Genomic DNA, 16,102 nt, shown 5'->3' with positions numbered 1-16,102 from the left:
TTTTTCAGATTCATCAATAACTTCTACATTAACATTTGGAGAAACGTAAAAACAGCCTCTCCCTGTAAACTGAGAACATTGCTACATATTTGAAATCTGGATCATCGAGTTTAAACACACTTCTGGTTGAGAATGGCCCTTGCCTTCCTACCCTCAATGTTCTCCATAAACATTTCCTGTCTGCTTCCATTTACTGCTTTGATGGGGAGCCAGGAGGACAAGCTACCAAATCTTCCAAATCCCTTTGTCAGTGAGAGCCACGCACTTCCCAAATTGCACCTCAGTTTCCCCAGCTGTCAATTTACGGAGCTTTATTTGATGATATCTGTAATTCACTATATTCTGATTATATATGAATCTATGTTTGGGGAAGCCAATTATTTAAAGACAAGGAAAGACAGAAGAACTTTTAATGAGCACCTACTATGCACCAAAATGGTAGGTATAATTTAAAGGTAAGGAAACTGAAGACCAGAGAGGTTAGAAAGCATGCCTAATCATTAATAAACTAACAAAACTACAAATGACAGAGTCAGGACTTGAATCTGTGTCTATCTGATTCCATAAGCCTTACTGGCTGGAAAGGTAAATTGCATCTGTTTTATTTTATTTATTTAATTTGGTAGGTAATGGGAAACAAGTTTTTGAGCAAGGGTTAGTGTGATAAAAGGCATAATTTAAGAAGGTTAGCATGATGGTGTTCCTGGAGGATAACAGCCATGTTTAATTCATCCCTTTACTTTCAACATCTAACACAGTATTTAGCAAATGCTAGATACACAATTGATGTTTATTGAATGAATGGATGGATGAATGGATGGATAGATAACTGAATGATGGTGATGAATAAGTATTAAAATCAGAGAAAGGAGAAACGCTAGTGATAATGCTACTGTGATAGTCTGGACATGAAGCAATAAAACTTTGAACTGTGGTAGCAGTGGGAAAGGACACATGCAAAGAGGAAAAATTGACTGGACCTGGAAACAAATTAGATGTGGGCATGAGAAAAGTCAACAATAACCCTAAAGCTTTTGAAACCTTGTTAGTTGCCATGATGGTTTGATACCATTCTCAGAATTCTGGTGGTTACCTTGTAGTCTGGCATTTATTACCAAGTGCAGTGGAGGTCTGCAAACAAAAGAAAACAAGTGGAACACACTACCACCTGAATGAATTATAAAACTGAATCCATTTGTATTTGAGTTTGACCCAAATGAGGACTGAATATAGTGAAAGGGAGGTGGTGGAGAAAATAGAGGATAGAGGTCCCATGTAGAGGGTAACTGCAAGAAGCTATTATTGACACTGATTTCTTTTAAACTATTTTATGTCTTATTTTCCCCCTTTTCTTTCTTTAATCAAGACGTCTGTCAATTGATATTGAAATGGATATTATTATTTGATGTGTAGGGGTCTTCCAGCATGGGAAAACAGAGATTATTGCTAATTACCATGGCACTTGTACCAGTCCAAGTTATTTACCTTTCACAAAGCAAACACCTCGTTGATGAGGTTGCTAAGAACCAAGAGGTGATGAACCTAACCAATACCATCTTTGACGCCAAGAGGCTGATTGGTTGCAAGTTTGATGATGCCGCAGTTCAGTTAAAATGAAGCACTGGCCTTTCCAAGTGATTTGTGAAAAGGGAAGGCCCAGAGTAATTGTAGAATATAAAGGAAATAATATTTTTCCCCAGAGGAGATTTCTTCCATGGTTCTAAGCAAGATGAAAGAGTTTGCTGAAGCCTATTTAGGGGGAACAAAAGTAGAAAATGCAGTAATTACTGTTCCAGCCTGCTTAAATGGTTCACAGTGTCAGGCTGTCAGGGGCCTGACTGATTCAGGGGCTGTCACTGATCTTGATATCCTGAGATGCATGAATGAGCCTACTGCAGCAGCCATAGTCTATGGCCTGGATAAAAAAAAAAAAAAAGAAGCTTGAAAAAAGAGAAACGTGCTCATCTTTGACTTAGGTAGTAGCCGTTTTGATGTATCTATCCTAAACATCCAGGATGACATCTTGGAAGTAAAATCCACAGCTGGTAACACCCATTTGGATGGGGAAAATTTTGATAACTGTATGGTGAATCACCTGATTGAAGAGTTCAAAGGTAAACACGGAAGGATATAGTCTCCAACAAGCAGGCAGGGTGCCGCCTCCAGACTACCTGTGAGAAGGCAAAATGTATCTTGAGTTTCTTTGCTCCTGCCGGGGTTGAAATTGATTCTTTCTATAAGGGTGTGGATTTCTACACTTCTATTTCCTGAGCCCACTTTGAGTATAGTGCTTATCTCTTTCCTGGTACCCTGAAGCTAGTAGAGCAATCTCTGACGGATGCCAAACTTGACAAGAGCCAGATTAATGAAATTGTGGTAGTGAGTGGTTCTACTTGTATTCCAAAGTTCCATAAATTGCTGAAATGTTTCTTGAAAGGAAAGGAGCTCAACAAGACCATTAACCGTAATGAGGCGGTGATATATGGTGCAGCTGCACAAGCAGCTATTCTCGTGGGTGACAAATCAGAGAATGGGCAAGATCTCCTATTCCCTGATGTTGCCCCTTTCTCTCCGGGCATTGAAACAGCAGGGAGGATATAACATCCTTTATCAAGAGAAACATCACCATTCCTACAGAGCAAACCCAGATGTTTACATCTTACTTTGACAACCAGACCACTGTCTTAGTGAAAGTGTATGAGAGAGAAAGGGCTTTAACTAAAAGAAATAAACTGCTTGGCAAGGAACTGCTTTCTGGGATCCTCTAGTTTACTATCACATTCCTAAAATCCAGGTGACCTTTGACAAAGACACCAATATCATTCTCAATGTAACTGCTGCAGACAAAAGTACTAGCAGGAAGAACAAAATCAACGTTACTAACGACACAGGCTGTCTCAGTAGAGATGATATTGGCTAGATTGTAAAAGAAGCAGAGAAATATAGATTGGAAGATAATAGAGAGAGAGTAGCAGCCAGAAATACTATAGAATCCTACACCTTCAATGGCATGCAAACCGTTGAAAATAATACTCTGAGGGGCCGGCCTGGTGGCGTAGTGGTTAAGTTCACATGCTCCGCTTCAGCAGCCTGGGGTTCGCCAGTTCGGATCCTTGGCACGGACCTACACACTGCTTATCAAGCCATACTGAGGTGGCATCCCATATAGAGCAACTAGAAGGATGTACAACTATGGCATACAACTATCTACTGGGGCTTTGGGGAGAAAAAAGGAAAAAAGGAGGAAGATTGGCAACAGATGTTAACTCAGGGCCAATCTTCCTCAAAAAAAAAAAAGAAAAAATAATACTCTAAGATTCAAGATCAATACAGAGGATAAAAGGAAGGTTCTTGAAAAGTGCTAGGAAGTGTTAAGCTGCCTCGAGTGTAACCAAATTATTGAAAGAGATGAGTGTGAGTGTAAGCCGAAAGACTTTTATAGAGTCTTCATTCTGAGTGTTATCAGGCTTCACTAACCCGTGGGATCTGGGCGCTCTGGCTCCCCCAGCTCAGAGGAGCCTAGATCTAGTATTGATGAAGAGGACTAAAAAGTCATTCTTTGGAAAAACTTTCCTGTTCTCTACAACCATTTATGCAGTTTCTGTTTCAATATTTCATACTTAGTTTGCAGCATTAGTGTTTATGAAAAAGGAAAGATTCAAAATATAGTTTAATGATAAAAATTTGTAAGTTTATTCAACTTTTTAATATTAATGTTTCTACATCTTGTGGGTTTATGAACTTCAACACATTTTTTAACACCTGAAGTTTATGTATGGTGACTTGTTTGGGAATTAGCACTTATAAAATATTTAAACACTTGGGGCCAGCCCGGTGGTGCAGTGGTTAAGTGCGTGCACTCCACTGGGGCGGCCTGAGGTTCGCAGGTTAGGATCCCGGGTGCGCACCAACGCACTGTTTGTCAAGCTATGCTGTGATGGCATCCCATATAAAGTAGAGGAAGGTGGGCGGGGATGTTAGCCCAAGGCCAATCTTCCTCAGCAAAAAAGAGGAGGATTGGCATCAGATGTTAGCTCAGGGCTGATCTCCTCACAAAAAAAAAAAAAAAAAAAAAAAATTTAACACTTAACTTTGGTAATAAGAAGGAGGTTGTATTACTATCCCACAGTCTCAACACTTTAATAATAATTACTACTTGTGAGCAAATATTGTGGCCACAAACTTGTATGAACATTCTGTTCTACTCATCTATATACTACATTAGAATTTACCACTTTTAGTCACATTTCTGTGTATTTCTTCAAAAAGTCTTCCTAACTCTCTGATGTCTGCATCTCTCAATTTACAGAAAAATTACAGTCCTTCCTGGTCCAAGTTGTCGTTTGAGATTTTGTCTGCTCATTGTATGTTGCTTAACAGGGGCCAGAACATTTTTTCTTACCACAGATTGTTCAAACATTAACTCCTCAGCTACATATGTAAAAACCCTTGTTGATATAAGGAGGAAAAGATCTATTTCTTGAACTTCTTAAACTCAATACAATTTCCATGAAAATATGGTTGTAATGACAACTTGTCAATGAATCCTATGGCATTTGTCAGTTATAGGAAAGAAATATTTCCTTATCACAGTTATGGTAGTGTATTTTGACTGTCATTCTTAAGGGTAGGAGTATATTTAATATACTTAAAATAGAGAAAGCATATTAACGGGAGGGGTACTGACCATAGGAACAGTTAGAATAGACTTTAAAGGAAACAATAAAGAATGTATTAATTTTGGTTAGGTGAGATATCTGATTTTCTGAAGTTTCTCAGGGCTTCCTTTATTCCATGGACTTAGAATATTGAAAGAAAAGCTGATCATAGGTTGGAGCCTAAGACCAGAGATGTGAGTATTTGGCATCTTGGGTCAGTGCATGGCAATGAATGTGTACATGAACCAAGGGCAGAAACATCCTATTTAAGGTAAACTCAGTTTTCCAATCTTAATTGTACATATTAATATAGAGTATTGAATTAACCAAATCAATCTCTGAATAAGATCAGTTCCTTTCAGCTCAATTATCCAACCTTTTTTGAACATTCTCTATTCAAATACCTGAATTAGAGCAGTGCGTTGACCCCCAGAAGCCCACATTTCAGTGAAGTAGTAATGGCAAAAGTTGAGAGCTGAACATGTGAAGGTTACAGGATGATCCAGAGTGGCTGAGGGTATCATACTGGCTTTAGAGAAGAAGTAGATGAGGGGGGCATGGTAGTCCTGGCAGAATGCCCAGAGATAGGAGTTGTGCTCCACAAATAGTAGTTACCTTTCTCCTTCCCAAGGATGAGAATGGGTCTGGTTGCTTAGGGCCTTAAAACTGGGTATTTCAAGAACATGAAGTTGTGAGAAGTGGTGGGTCAGGAGCCAAATAGACAATTTGGTGGAGTGGGAGTGGATAAATACCACAGGGCAAAATTAAAGTGGGATTTCTAAAGGCCATAGGAACAGCAACTAGGGAGTTTTGATGAGAGGAAAGGCAAGGCAAGGCTTATGTTAGATGAGTAGGCCAAAGGCTGGAGGAAGCCCGCTGAAACTGAGGGAACAGGAAATACCACCAGCCACAGGAAGTGCTGTGTGAGTTTACTAGGACTGCTATAACAAAGTACCACCAACTGGATGGCTTAAACAACAGAAATGTATTCTCTCACAGTTCTGGAAACTAGAAGTCTAAAATCAAGGTGTCTGCAGAGTTGTTTTTTTTCTGAGGGCCATGAGGGAAGGATCTGTTCCAAGCCTTTCTCCTTGGCTTATAGATGGTCATTCTCTCCATCTGTCTTCACGTGGTCTTTCTTCTGAACATGTCTGTGTTCTAATCTTCTCTTCTTATAAGGACACCATCCGTACCGGATTAGCACCCACCCTAATGACCTCATTTTAACTTAATTACTTCCGTAAAGATCCTGTCTCCAAATACAGTCATGTTCTGAGATAGTAGGGGTTAGGAGTTTAACATACGGATTTTGAGGGAAGACACAATTCAGCTTATAAGAAGTGCCTTGTTTTTAATAAACATCATCTCCTTCTCTAAGTAACTGCTGGACTCTGAGCCAGATAAAACAGATGAACAAGATGGCTCTTGCTCTTAGAATGCTCACTATATATTGAGGTAGGTGTTTGGGGATTCATTCTCCCTTGGCATCTGAGTAAAGGTTTGAAGGATTTGGTGATTAGAATGAGCCTAGAAAAGTAAATGAGAAGGATTTGTGGGGAGTGTGCTGAGACATCTCAAGCAGAAGGAAAATAAGATGAGTGAGGGAAGAGTGCAAAATTTTCTTTGTATGTGCCGAATTTAGATGGTAGAATCATATAAGCCTAAGGAGTATTAATATGGAGATGTCTCAAATGTAAACATAACTATATATTTGCATCACTTTCAGTGAAAATGAGGCTTTGTTTGATTTTAGTTTTTGTAAAACATTAGACACACTGCCTTGATGACAGCTTCTTGGGGACATGAAATATAAACAAAACTGACGGAATACTAGTGTTTATCCATCTGACTGATGTGAATTTAGTGGTATTTAGAACTAAATGATTTTCCAGAATCTCACAAAATGAATACAAGTTTGCTAAATTTTGTTTGAGAGGCAGGAGTGAATAACCACTGCAGTGTTCCAAGAAACAAGGCCTGAGACAATATTTTGAAGCTATTGGCAGTTATTTCTGTGTTGAGAAAAAAGATACTATGCTGGACTTAGTAATTTCTCAATAAAATAGCTCATTTACTAATAAATTCTTAGATTTTATGACTTTTAAAATCAAAATTATATATTACTGTTGGGTTTCCAATAGTATTACATTGAAACTCTAAAGTCCAGTAGCTATAAAAGATCATTAGATTTAATTAATCGAACATAGGTTATGTTTTCTAATATGAATTATATTTGCATACTTAACACATGCTTTCACTTTTTCATATAGAAATACGATGGTGATTTACAACACACACATATATGAAGTTACTGTGTCAAATAAGGGCCACGTAAAATTGTTTTTGCTGTTTTATCCCTCTATTAACATCTTATAACAAAAGATTCAACAAAAACAACAGACATTAAAAAGTTTTCATCTGGCTCCATGATGCCTTCAGACCTCTCCAGTAATTACTCCTGAGCTTCCTCAGTTTGTACTTTGTAACTTGCCTCCAATAAATCAGAGTGAGTCCTAAAGGAGAATTGTTGTTTTCAGCATTCAGGTAAATTCTTCACAAGAATTACACTGGCTTCAGTTTGAGTAGATTATTTTCATTGTGACTCACCTGTGGCCTGTTTGTATGTTAAGGCTGCTTGACCTCCATGCTTAGTCACTTCCCCATACACTCTATGTGCCAATTTCTGAGGTGTAAATTTACCCTAACATTGGCTTCAGGAAAACCCACAGAAGCAGGACAACTGTGTCAATATCACTGTTGATTTTCCATTATAAACATTCTGTTCACTAGCTCTTAGTTAATAAAGAACATTGAGCTCTTTCCATTTCCTATAAGTTGAGAGCAATTTCCATCAGGAGGTACCAAAGAGAGCTTCTCAAGAGTGCAGTCTGTTTAAGAAGAAGGGACATACCGTGAAAGAAGACATGATAAAGTAACATGCAAACAAAAGCAGGTCACTTGGAGGCATTCACCATGTAAACCTTGGTCAAGGAACTGGGAGGCAGGAGGGCTGGTTTTGTAGAGGAAGGAACTCTGGATCCAGCTGACCCCTATTTACAGATTGTCTCTTAGCCTGTCTTTGCTCAGATATTGAGGAAGTCATATATAACAGCAAATCCTTACATAGCACTGTGTGCCAAGTAAAAATGTGTGTGTATGTATGTATATATATATATATATATATATATATATATGTATGTGTATATATATATATATATATATGTATGTATATATATATATATATATATATATGTATGTGTATATATATATATATATATATATATGTATATATATATATATATATATATATATACATACATACACACACGCTAATTTGATCCTCACTAAAGCTCTATGAGATAAATACATTTATTCTCCATTTTACAGATGAGGAAACTGAGGCACAGAGAGGTTATGGAACTTGCCCAAGGTTATCCAACTAGTAAGTGTTAGAGCTGGAATTTGAACCCAGGAAGTGTCTCCTAAGAAATATTTGGGTCACTCATTCCTTGCACACACACCGCATACACGCACTTAGAAACACACACATAGGGCTGGAGACCTGTCTCTGAATTTCAGCCCCAGCCCTGACCTTCATGCGCAGTTCCTGCAGCTAGACAGAGGCTCTCTGTTAGTACCTGTACTCCTAATTGATTTTTGTTTTTGTTTTGCAAAGTTGTGCTCCGCGTATCTCCCAGAAAACCCTGCTTACCTCTTCTTGGACTGCCCTGTTGCCAGGCTCCTGTTGCTAAGTCTCCTTCCCTCTGGATGTTGTACCTTTCACTAAGTGAATGCTTCTCCCCTCGCCCCCATTATTTTCTGGATCAAATTAGTGGTGCCCTTCTGACCTACAAAAAGCCAACTACTTTCTTAACCCTCCCGGCTGGCCCTATATGGCAATAGTTGTATCTGTGGTTCTTGGACTCAGATGACATATGAAAGGTATGTGGTGACTTGGTTTTTGCAAGGCATAACATACGAAGTGGAGGAGATGATGTAGATGACGGTATCCACAAAGACCAGCAGAAGGAAAGGCTGGACGTTGTAAAAGTAACTCACTTGGAATGTTATTCCCATATCAAGAGTTGACCTCCTTTCTCATTTCTTAAGTACTACTTCATTTACATCTGTTGAGTAAAATAATAATAAAATAAGTAAATGTAACATTTCCACTTCACTATCCTTAACAATGGCTTTTAAATTTTTTGGTTGATTATATTCCAGTACCTTCCCTGAAATTCTGGGAATGCAGCCTATCATAGTCTATATTACAGTGGTTCAGTCCTACCTTACTTATAGATATTGGGAATAAAATTGGCCTTGCTAAAATATTTGACCACTTCATGTCCCCACAGTCTTTCTTTACGTCTCAGGGTGTGTAGTATTTCTAAATGAACCACAGCAAATCAAATGACTAATATCACACAGTTTTAGGACAAAGAAAGAAAAACAGTCTGTAATGTCTTCTTATGATAGTTCATTGAGAGTGGTGGCTCCTATGAGGAAGCATGTTGAAGTGGAGAATGGTGCTCAAAGGCTGTAATCCAACTCTTAGCCCTCCCATTATTTGGATGTTTGACTTAGTGCAAGCCACTCAGTATCCTACAGCCATAGACAACTCACCTATAAAAGGTGGGTTTTTGAATAGTTCTCTCAAATAATAGGTTGCTTCACTTAAACTAGTAGAACTAAAATCTGACATTGGCAAAGCTGTGCAGAAACAGATATATATTACCGATAGTGTTAAAATTGACCCATTTAGAGGAATTTGGCAGAATATAAATATTGCATCTTTTGACCTAGTCATTAGGTTTCCTCACATTTAAATTTATGTTAAGAAAACTAATCCAAACTGAGAAAAACTCTCTCTCACTAAAATACTGTTTATAATAGCACATTATTTATTTTAACACCAATCCACAGAAAGAAAAAAAAAGTAAATGCTCAGTGATAGAGTAATACTCTAGTAAATTAGTGTCTCCACTAGATAGAATATTATGTGGCTATTAAAAATGGTGAATATGGAGCCCATTTTACTACCGGAGTCAGGAAACTATAGTCAAGCTGGACCAAATCCATCCTACTGCCTATATTTGTGAATAAATTTTTATTGGAACACAGCAATGCCTTTTCCTTTTTTTTTGGTGAAGAAGATTAGCCCTGAGCTAACATCCATTGCCAAGCCTCCTCTTTTTGCCCAGGAAGATTGGCTCTGGGCTAACATCCCTGCCCATCTTCCTCTACTTTATATGGGACACTGCCACAGCATGGCTTGATAAGCAGTGCGTCAGTCCATGCCCGGGATCCAAACCTGCGAACCCTGGGCCGCCAAAGCGGAGTGCGCGCACTTTACCACTACGCCACCAGGCCTGCCCCACAATGCCATTTCTTTACGTATCTTCTGTGGCTGCTTTTGTGCTACAATGGCAGAGGTGAGTAGCTGTGAGAGACTGTATGGTTGCAAAGCCTAAAATATTTACTATATGGACCTTTATAGAAAGAATTTGCAAACCCCTGACTTAGAAGATACTTATAATGAAAGGAAAGCAAAACTCTGAATTGCATATACAGTGATGACTGTAAATTTTACTATAACTGTAAAATTTATTCTGTTTGCACATTGAATATACATGTACAGGCAACATGCAGATAAACAGAAGAGACATGGATATGGCTGGATTATAGAGGTGAAATAAGGTGATTTATTTTTCCAAATCATTTTGCTGTTCCTGTTTTAAATTAATAAACCGACATTTTAAACCTTGAATGTGTCCTTCTAGGCCGGGGTGCTGTGGCAAAAGAAATGTCAATATGCTGGCCTGCGGTAAGTGCACGGGGTGTGGCCATTGCTGTTTGGGCACTGGCATCCTAGAACAGTTGGCCAATGCCAATGACACTAACATTGCATATTATTCATGTAGGATACCCTCTCCTTGACAGTGTTGCTTATCTGCTTTCAATAGGCAGTTCTCTTTCCCCTGCTGCATCTCTAGACTATAAGCAATTAAAGGGTTGAGTAGAGTATTGATGACAGGAAGAACATGCTCTGTTATTCTGACAGCCCAGCAGTACTGAAAGTAGCAAGATAATTTGACTCTACACACCATTAGTGCTTCAAAAAGTGGTACTTGCTCTTGGAACCTCTCAAGGCTTGAGACAGTCTACAAATTGGAGAAACCAAACTCATAGGCGGTCTGTTAATCTTTAAAGGGGATGGATCAAAAGCAAGTCAGCATAGTAGTTATCTCCCAGTGACATGAACAAGGCTCGTCATTTGCGCCTCATAATAATGTTGTACTCTCTGTTGCCAAGAGGAGGATGCTAGAGTTGTAAGGTTCCAAAGTGAGGAGAGACCTTCGCCAGATAAGTCATTTCCTAGGCCTCACTTTCTCACCTAGAAAAATGAAGACACCATCAGATGAGTGCTTCTCAACCATGGCCACAGTAGAATTACTTGGTGGTTAGAGTTGTGGGGGGCAGGGGGAAGGAGGAGGAGGAAGGAGGAATTGGGGCACTTTGTAAGCATATATTCTTTGAAATCTATCCGGATGATTCTGATGTGCATCCAGGGCTAATTATTGGGCTAAATGATCTCTAAATTTCTTTGTAATTGTGTTTTAGAATATAAATATATATATACATGCCACACGTGTGTGTGTGTACATACACATGTTGTGGAGGTATCTGCTTTATTTTGTCATCAAATGGTAATCAAAAGCTATGAAAACAAATTATTTTTAATAGTATAGCTACCATTTATTGAACTCCTATATATGCTAGGTACTTGCTAAATCTTATTTTTTAAAGTAAAAATTGTCTGCAAATTAAAACCATGGTGAGAGATCACCTCATACCTGTTAGGGTGTCTATTATCAAAAGACAAGAGATAAGAAATGCTGGCGAGGATGTGGAGAAAAGGGAACCCTTGTACACTGTTGGTAAGAATGTAAATTGGTACAGCCACTATGGAAAACAGTATGGAAGTTCCTTAAGAAACTAAAAATAGAACCACCATATGATCCAGCAATCGCACTTTTGGGTATTTATCAAAAGGGAATGAAATCACTATCTTGGAGAGATATTTGTACTCCCATGTTAATTGCAGCATTATTCACAATAGACAAAATGTGGAAACAACCTAAGGTCCTTCAACAGATGAATGGATAAAGAAAATGTGAGAGATATATACACACACACACACACATATACAGTCATGCGCCGCAGAACAACGTTTTGGTCAATGACGGACCGCATGTACAATGGTGGTCCCATAAGATTAGTACCATATAGCCTAGGTGTGTTGTAGGCTATACCATCTAGGTTTGGGTAAGTTCACTCTATGATGTTTGCACAATGATGAAATCGCCTAAAGACTCATTTCTCAGAATGTATCCCTGTTGTTAAATGATGCATGAATGTGTATATAGATATACACACATACAATATACAGTATGTATATAATATACAGTATATATATACACTATATATATGTATGTATATATAAAATGGACTATTATTCAGCTGTAAAAAAGAAGGAAATCTTGCTATTTGTGACAACATGGATGGACCTTGAAAACATTATGCTAGCAAGTGGGGGTGGGGGAAATAGGAAGAGGCTGGTAAAAAGCTCAAAAAATAAAGTAAAAATCATCAAGTTTAACCCTCCTAACAAATCTCTGAAGTTGATATCATTGCCATCATTCCAATTGAAGCTGAAGAAACTAATGTTTATCAGGGATTAACTATTTTGCCCAAGGTCATAGAGCTAGTAAAAGGCAAAACTGGAATTTTAACTGATGTTTGTTTAAGTCCAAGGCTGGATACCCTCTCCTCTGCACTGTACTCTTTTCAAATGTTATTTTCTTCAAGCTATTCATTGCTAGGGTGTAATACCAGCTACCCAACTTAAAGATTCCTGGGTCAATGCTTTCAAGCATTTGCCTTGTGGGGAGGAAAAATAATTTTCCCTCTACCCTGTAGGTTCTTGGCTGACACCCCCTTGTAATAAAAGATAGGTTAACAGGATAAAAACAAACAGAAGTTTAATAACATGTACACCTCCTGTATACATGGGAGAGACCCAGGAAAACTAAATCCCCAAAATGGCCCAAGCCACGACCTTAAATACCATCTCCAGCTAAAGACAGAAGAAGATGTTGGGGGTGGGGAGTCACTTGTGGGAGGTGACCAGGAAAAGCACAGTAAACAAGGGTAACAACTTGTTATTCAGATTTAAGTCTCTGCCTTCTGCATGGGTAAGAGTATCTAGAGATTTAGAGTCATCCTCCTCTTCCTGCTACAGAGAGGGAGACAACCTTACAAATGGAGATTCTCTTATAAATGTAAATATCTCTTACAAAAGGATAACTTCTACTCAGTTTTCAGAGCTTCTCCTGTGTCTGCTGTTTCTTAAAAATAAGCAGCTCAAGATAATCCTTATGCCAAAAAGGCATATTTTGAGGTGACAAATTCTGCTTCCCTTCAGCCTAGAAGTTATTTAGACAAAATACTGGTACATGTCTCCTGTTTGGCTATTAAAGTTTTTTGTTTGTATCAATCAGGATTTTGCAGAGAAACAGAATCAGTAAGATGTACACACACCGACATATATATGTACATTTATTTATTTATTTTAAGGAATTGGTTTATGCGGTTGTAGGGGCCGGTAAATCTGAAATCTGAAACTCAGGTAAGAGTCTTGGGGCAGAATTTCTTGAAAGAAGCCTCAGTTTTACTCTTAAGATCTTTCAGCTTATTAGATGAGGCCCACCTACATTATCAAGTATAGTCTTTTTTACTTAAAGTCTACTGATTATAGATGTTAACCACAGCTACAAAATACCTCCACAGCAATGTCTACATTAGTATTAGACTGGATAACTGAGTACATATAAAACAAATCATCACAATACTCTGCGTGAGCCTATATGCACACTTCAGCTGGAAAACTCCAAGGGAATATTCTCTGCCTACTATAAACTCTCACAGTGTTTTGTTATCTCTTCTCTTACATACTTACATAGTTAATACATTCTAACTTGTCAGAATGAAATACCCAGCACTGTGTTAAATGTTGAGGATTCAGGAAGGAATAAGATAACAGTCTTTGCTGTTAAGAAAAGAGACTGCTTCACAGTTCTTAACATCATGTCTTGTATGTAACAGGTACTCCAGTGTTGGAATTAATAGAGAACACTGGTGCTCAAAATTGTCACTAATATTTTTTGCCTACATCATCAACATTTATATTATAATCTTCTTTTACTCTTTGGGTAAATTTCGTGATAGATATATTATGAATATAAGCCTACAATTGATACAATACTTTAGTCCAAACATACTTTGATGCTGGTGGAATCAATGTGATTTCAGAAAATCTATTCACTTCAGCCAAAAAATCAGTACATTTCTGGCAATTCAATGAAATATTGTCAAATCTGGATATTTCATATAATAAATATAGGTTGTGGTCACAACTATCCGAAAGACTGATTGATTCAGTGAATTCAATGGAGAGAAAAGGAGAAAGCATACCTAGTTCTTTAGCATCCTAAAGATTAATATCCAGTCAATACATCATTCTTCAAGTTACTCTTTTACTGGATGGTTGTGCTCTTGTGAAATGAGACTAAAAATTATAATGAGCTTAATTATGCAGTTATCATTGTCTCCTATCCCACCAAGAACATCTAGGGGAGTATTGAAGATACCATGAGTTACTGTATTAAAAACAATTGGTAAAAATTTTTAAACTTTGGTTTAACTCTGTAGATATACATCTGTACAATACTTTTTATTTTTGAAAATAAATAATATAATAGCTATTCATTGAATACTTTCTATGTGCTAGACTCCTCATAAATATAGTCTTATTTATTCTTCTCAGCAACCTTATTTGGTAGGTGCTGTTATTCCATATTATAGATGAGGAAACCAAGGCTCAGAGTCCACACAAGTAGTAAGTAGCAGAACTGAAATTTAAACCTAAATCTGTCTGACTCTTATGATGTGTTCCTTTCATTATGCAGCCTTGTGTCTCAGTAACTTTATTCATTATTCTGTTGTGCAAAAAAAGTCTACTCATTTAGTAGCCAAGCTAATATGCTTATTATTTAAAATTATATAACTATAGATTATTTCAAAGTTGTCAAACATTGTCACTTGTCACATATTTTGCAAATAGGTTTTCCTTTGGAGCTCTTTTTAGCAGGTAAAAGAAAGAATCATTCTCATGTCTGCTTTTAGAAATCTGTATTAAAAATGAATGATTGGCCCAGTCCCCTTCTAGGTGTCAGGTACTAGAGTACTGGATCAGGGATTTTCCCTTCTCATGAGTAACATGCTTTTTATTTTGCATGCCTACTGCAGTTGTCCAAGGATGTGTGGCACATAGTTACTTGGATTGATCTTTTCTTGTGAGACCTCTTCCTCATATGCTCCATCTTTTCACATTAGGAAAGCACGTGAGAAACGGTTTTAAAAATATGAAAATGGACTTTGTAGTTTGTCCATTTGAATCAGATGTGCATGAAATTGGTTGACATCTGGTTGACTACATGATGGGATCAGTGAGATAAGATGAAAACCTTAAGGAGTATACCTGGGCTAATGATAAAGTGACCATATAATTTACCTTCCTAGACAGGATCCTTCAGAGAGTGAAAGTTGGACCTCTAAATAATTATGCTGGGATAGCAGACATTAACCTCAACATAGGATCATGCTGTCTTATGGACATCAGCATGAAAATACTGTTTGTTATATCGAAATTTTAATGCTAAATTAACATGTTCCTAAAGTTGTCATTCCTCCTAGTTCCAATTCACCCAACAGTTATTAACTGTTTACTATGTGCTAGGTTCTGTGATGGATGCTGTGAACAGTATTGAGGAATAAGTATAGTACTGGAGGATAGGCACAAAGCTGGATGGACAGGGATGTAAATGACCACTCCTGATGTAATTTGGATGGTAGTAAAGATATGAGAGTTCTCTGGGAGTATGACAAAGGTGATAAATTGTGCCCCAAATCTGGGATGGAGGAGGGGAGGGTTATGGAAGACTTAAAGTGTTAGAGCTAAACCTCGAAGGGTGAAGTTTTGATTGAAGGTAGGACATTCAAGACAGAGGGCAAAGCATACGTAATGGCACTTGGGTGTAGAAGTGCATGTGAGTTAGGAGAAAGTAGAATAGATTGGTGTGGGTGGAAGATGAAGAGCATAGAAGAACAAAGTGATAAATAAGGCTTGAAAGGTCAGTTATGAGCAAGATTGTAAGGGCTTTATCACTTTAAGGGTCTCTCTATAAGAGAGAAAAAACAGAATACTCCTTATATAACACTCAAAAAGAGAATTAGATAATAACATGAGTAAGGTAAATTGCATTGCTTTCCCCAAGCAACGTATCTTCACATACATTTTTCATTCATTCAACCAATATTAACGC

The 16,102-nt window shown here is 37.8% G+C and overlaps 1 pseudogene; it reads left to right on the top strand.

Moving 5' to 3' along the window:
• The first annotated feature begins 1,412 nt into the window (after positions 1–1,412).
• Positions 1,413–2,989, top strand: LOC131400135 (heat shock-related 70 kDa protein 2-like; annotated as a pseudogene).
• Positions 2,990–16,102: the final 13,113 nt, after the last annotated feature.

Source organism: Diceros bicornis, chromosome X, assembly GCF_020826845.1.
Source record: "Diceros bicornis minor isolate mBicDic1 chromosome X, mDicBic1.mat.cur, whole genome shotgun sequence".
In the NCBI taxonomy this organism is placed as follows: domain Eukaryota; kingdom Metazoa; phylum Chordata; class Mammalia; order Perissodactyla; family Rhinocerotidae; genus Diceros; species Diceros bicornis.
This window is presented reverse-complemented; position numbering and strand designations above follow the sequence as displayed.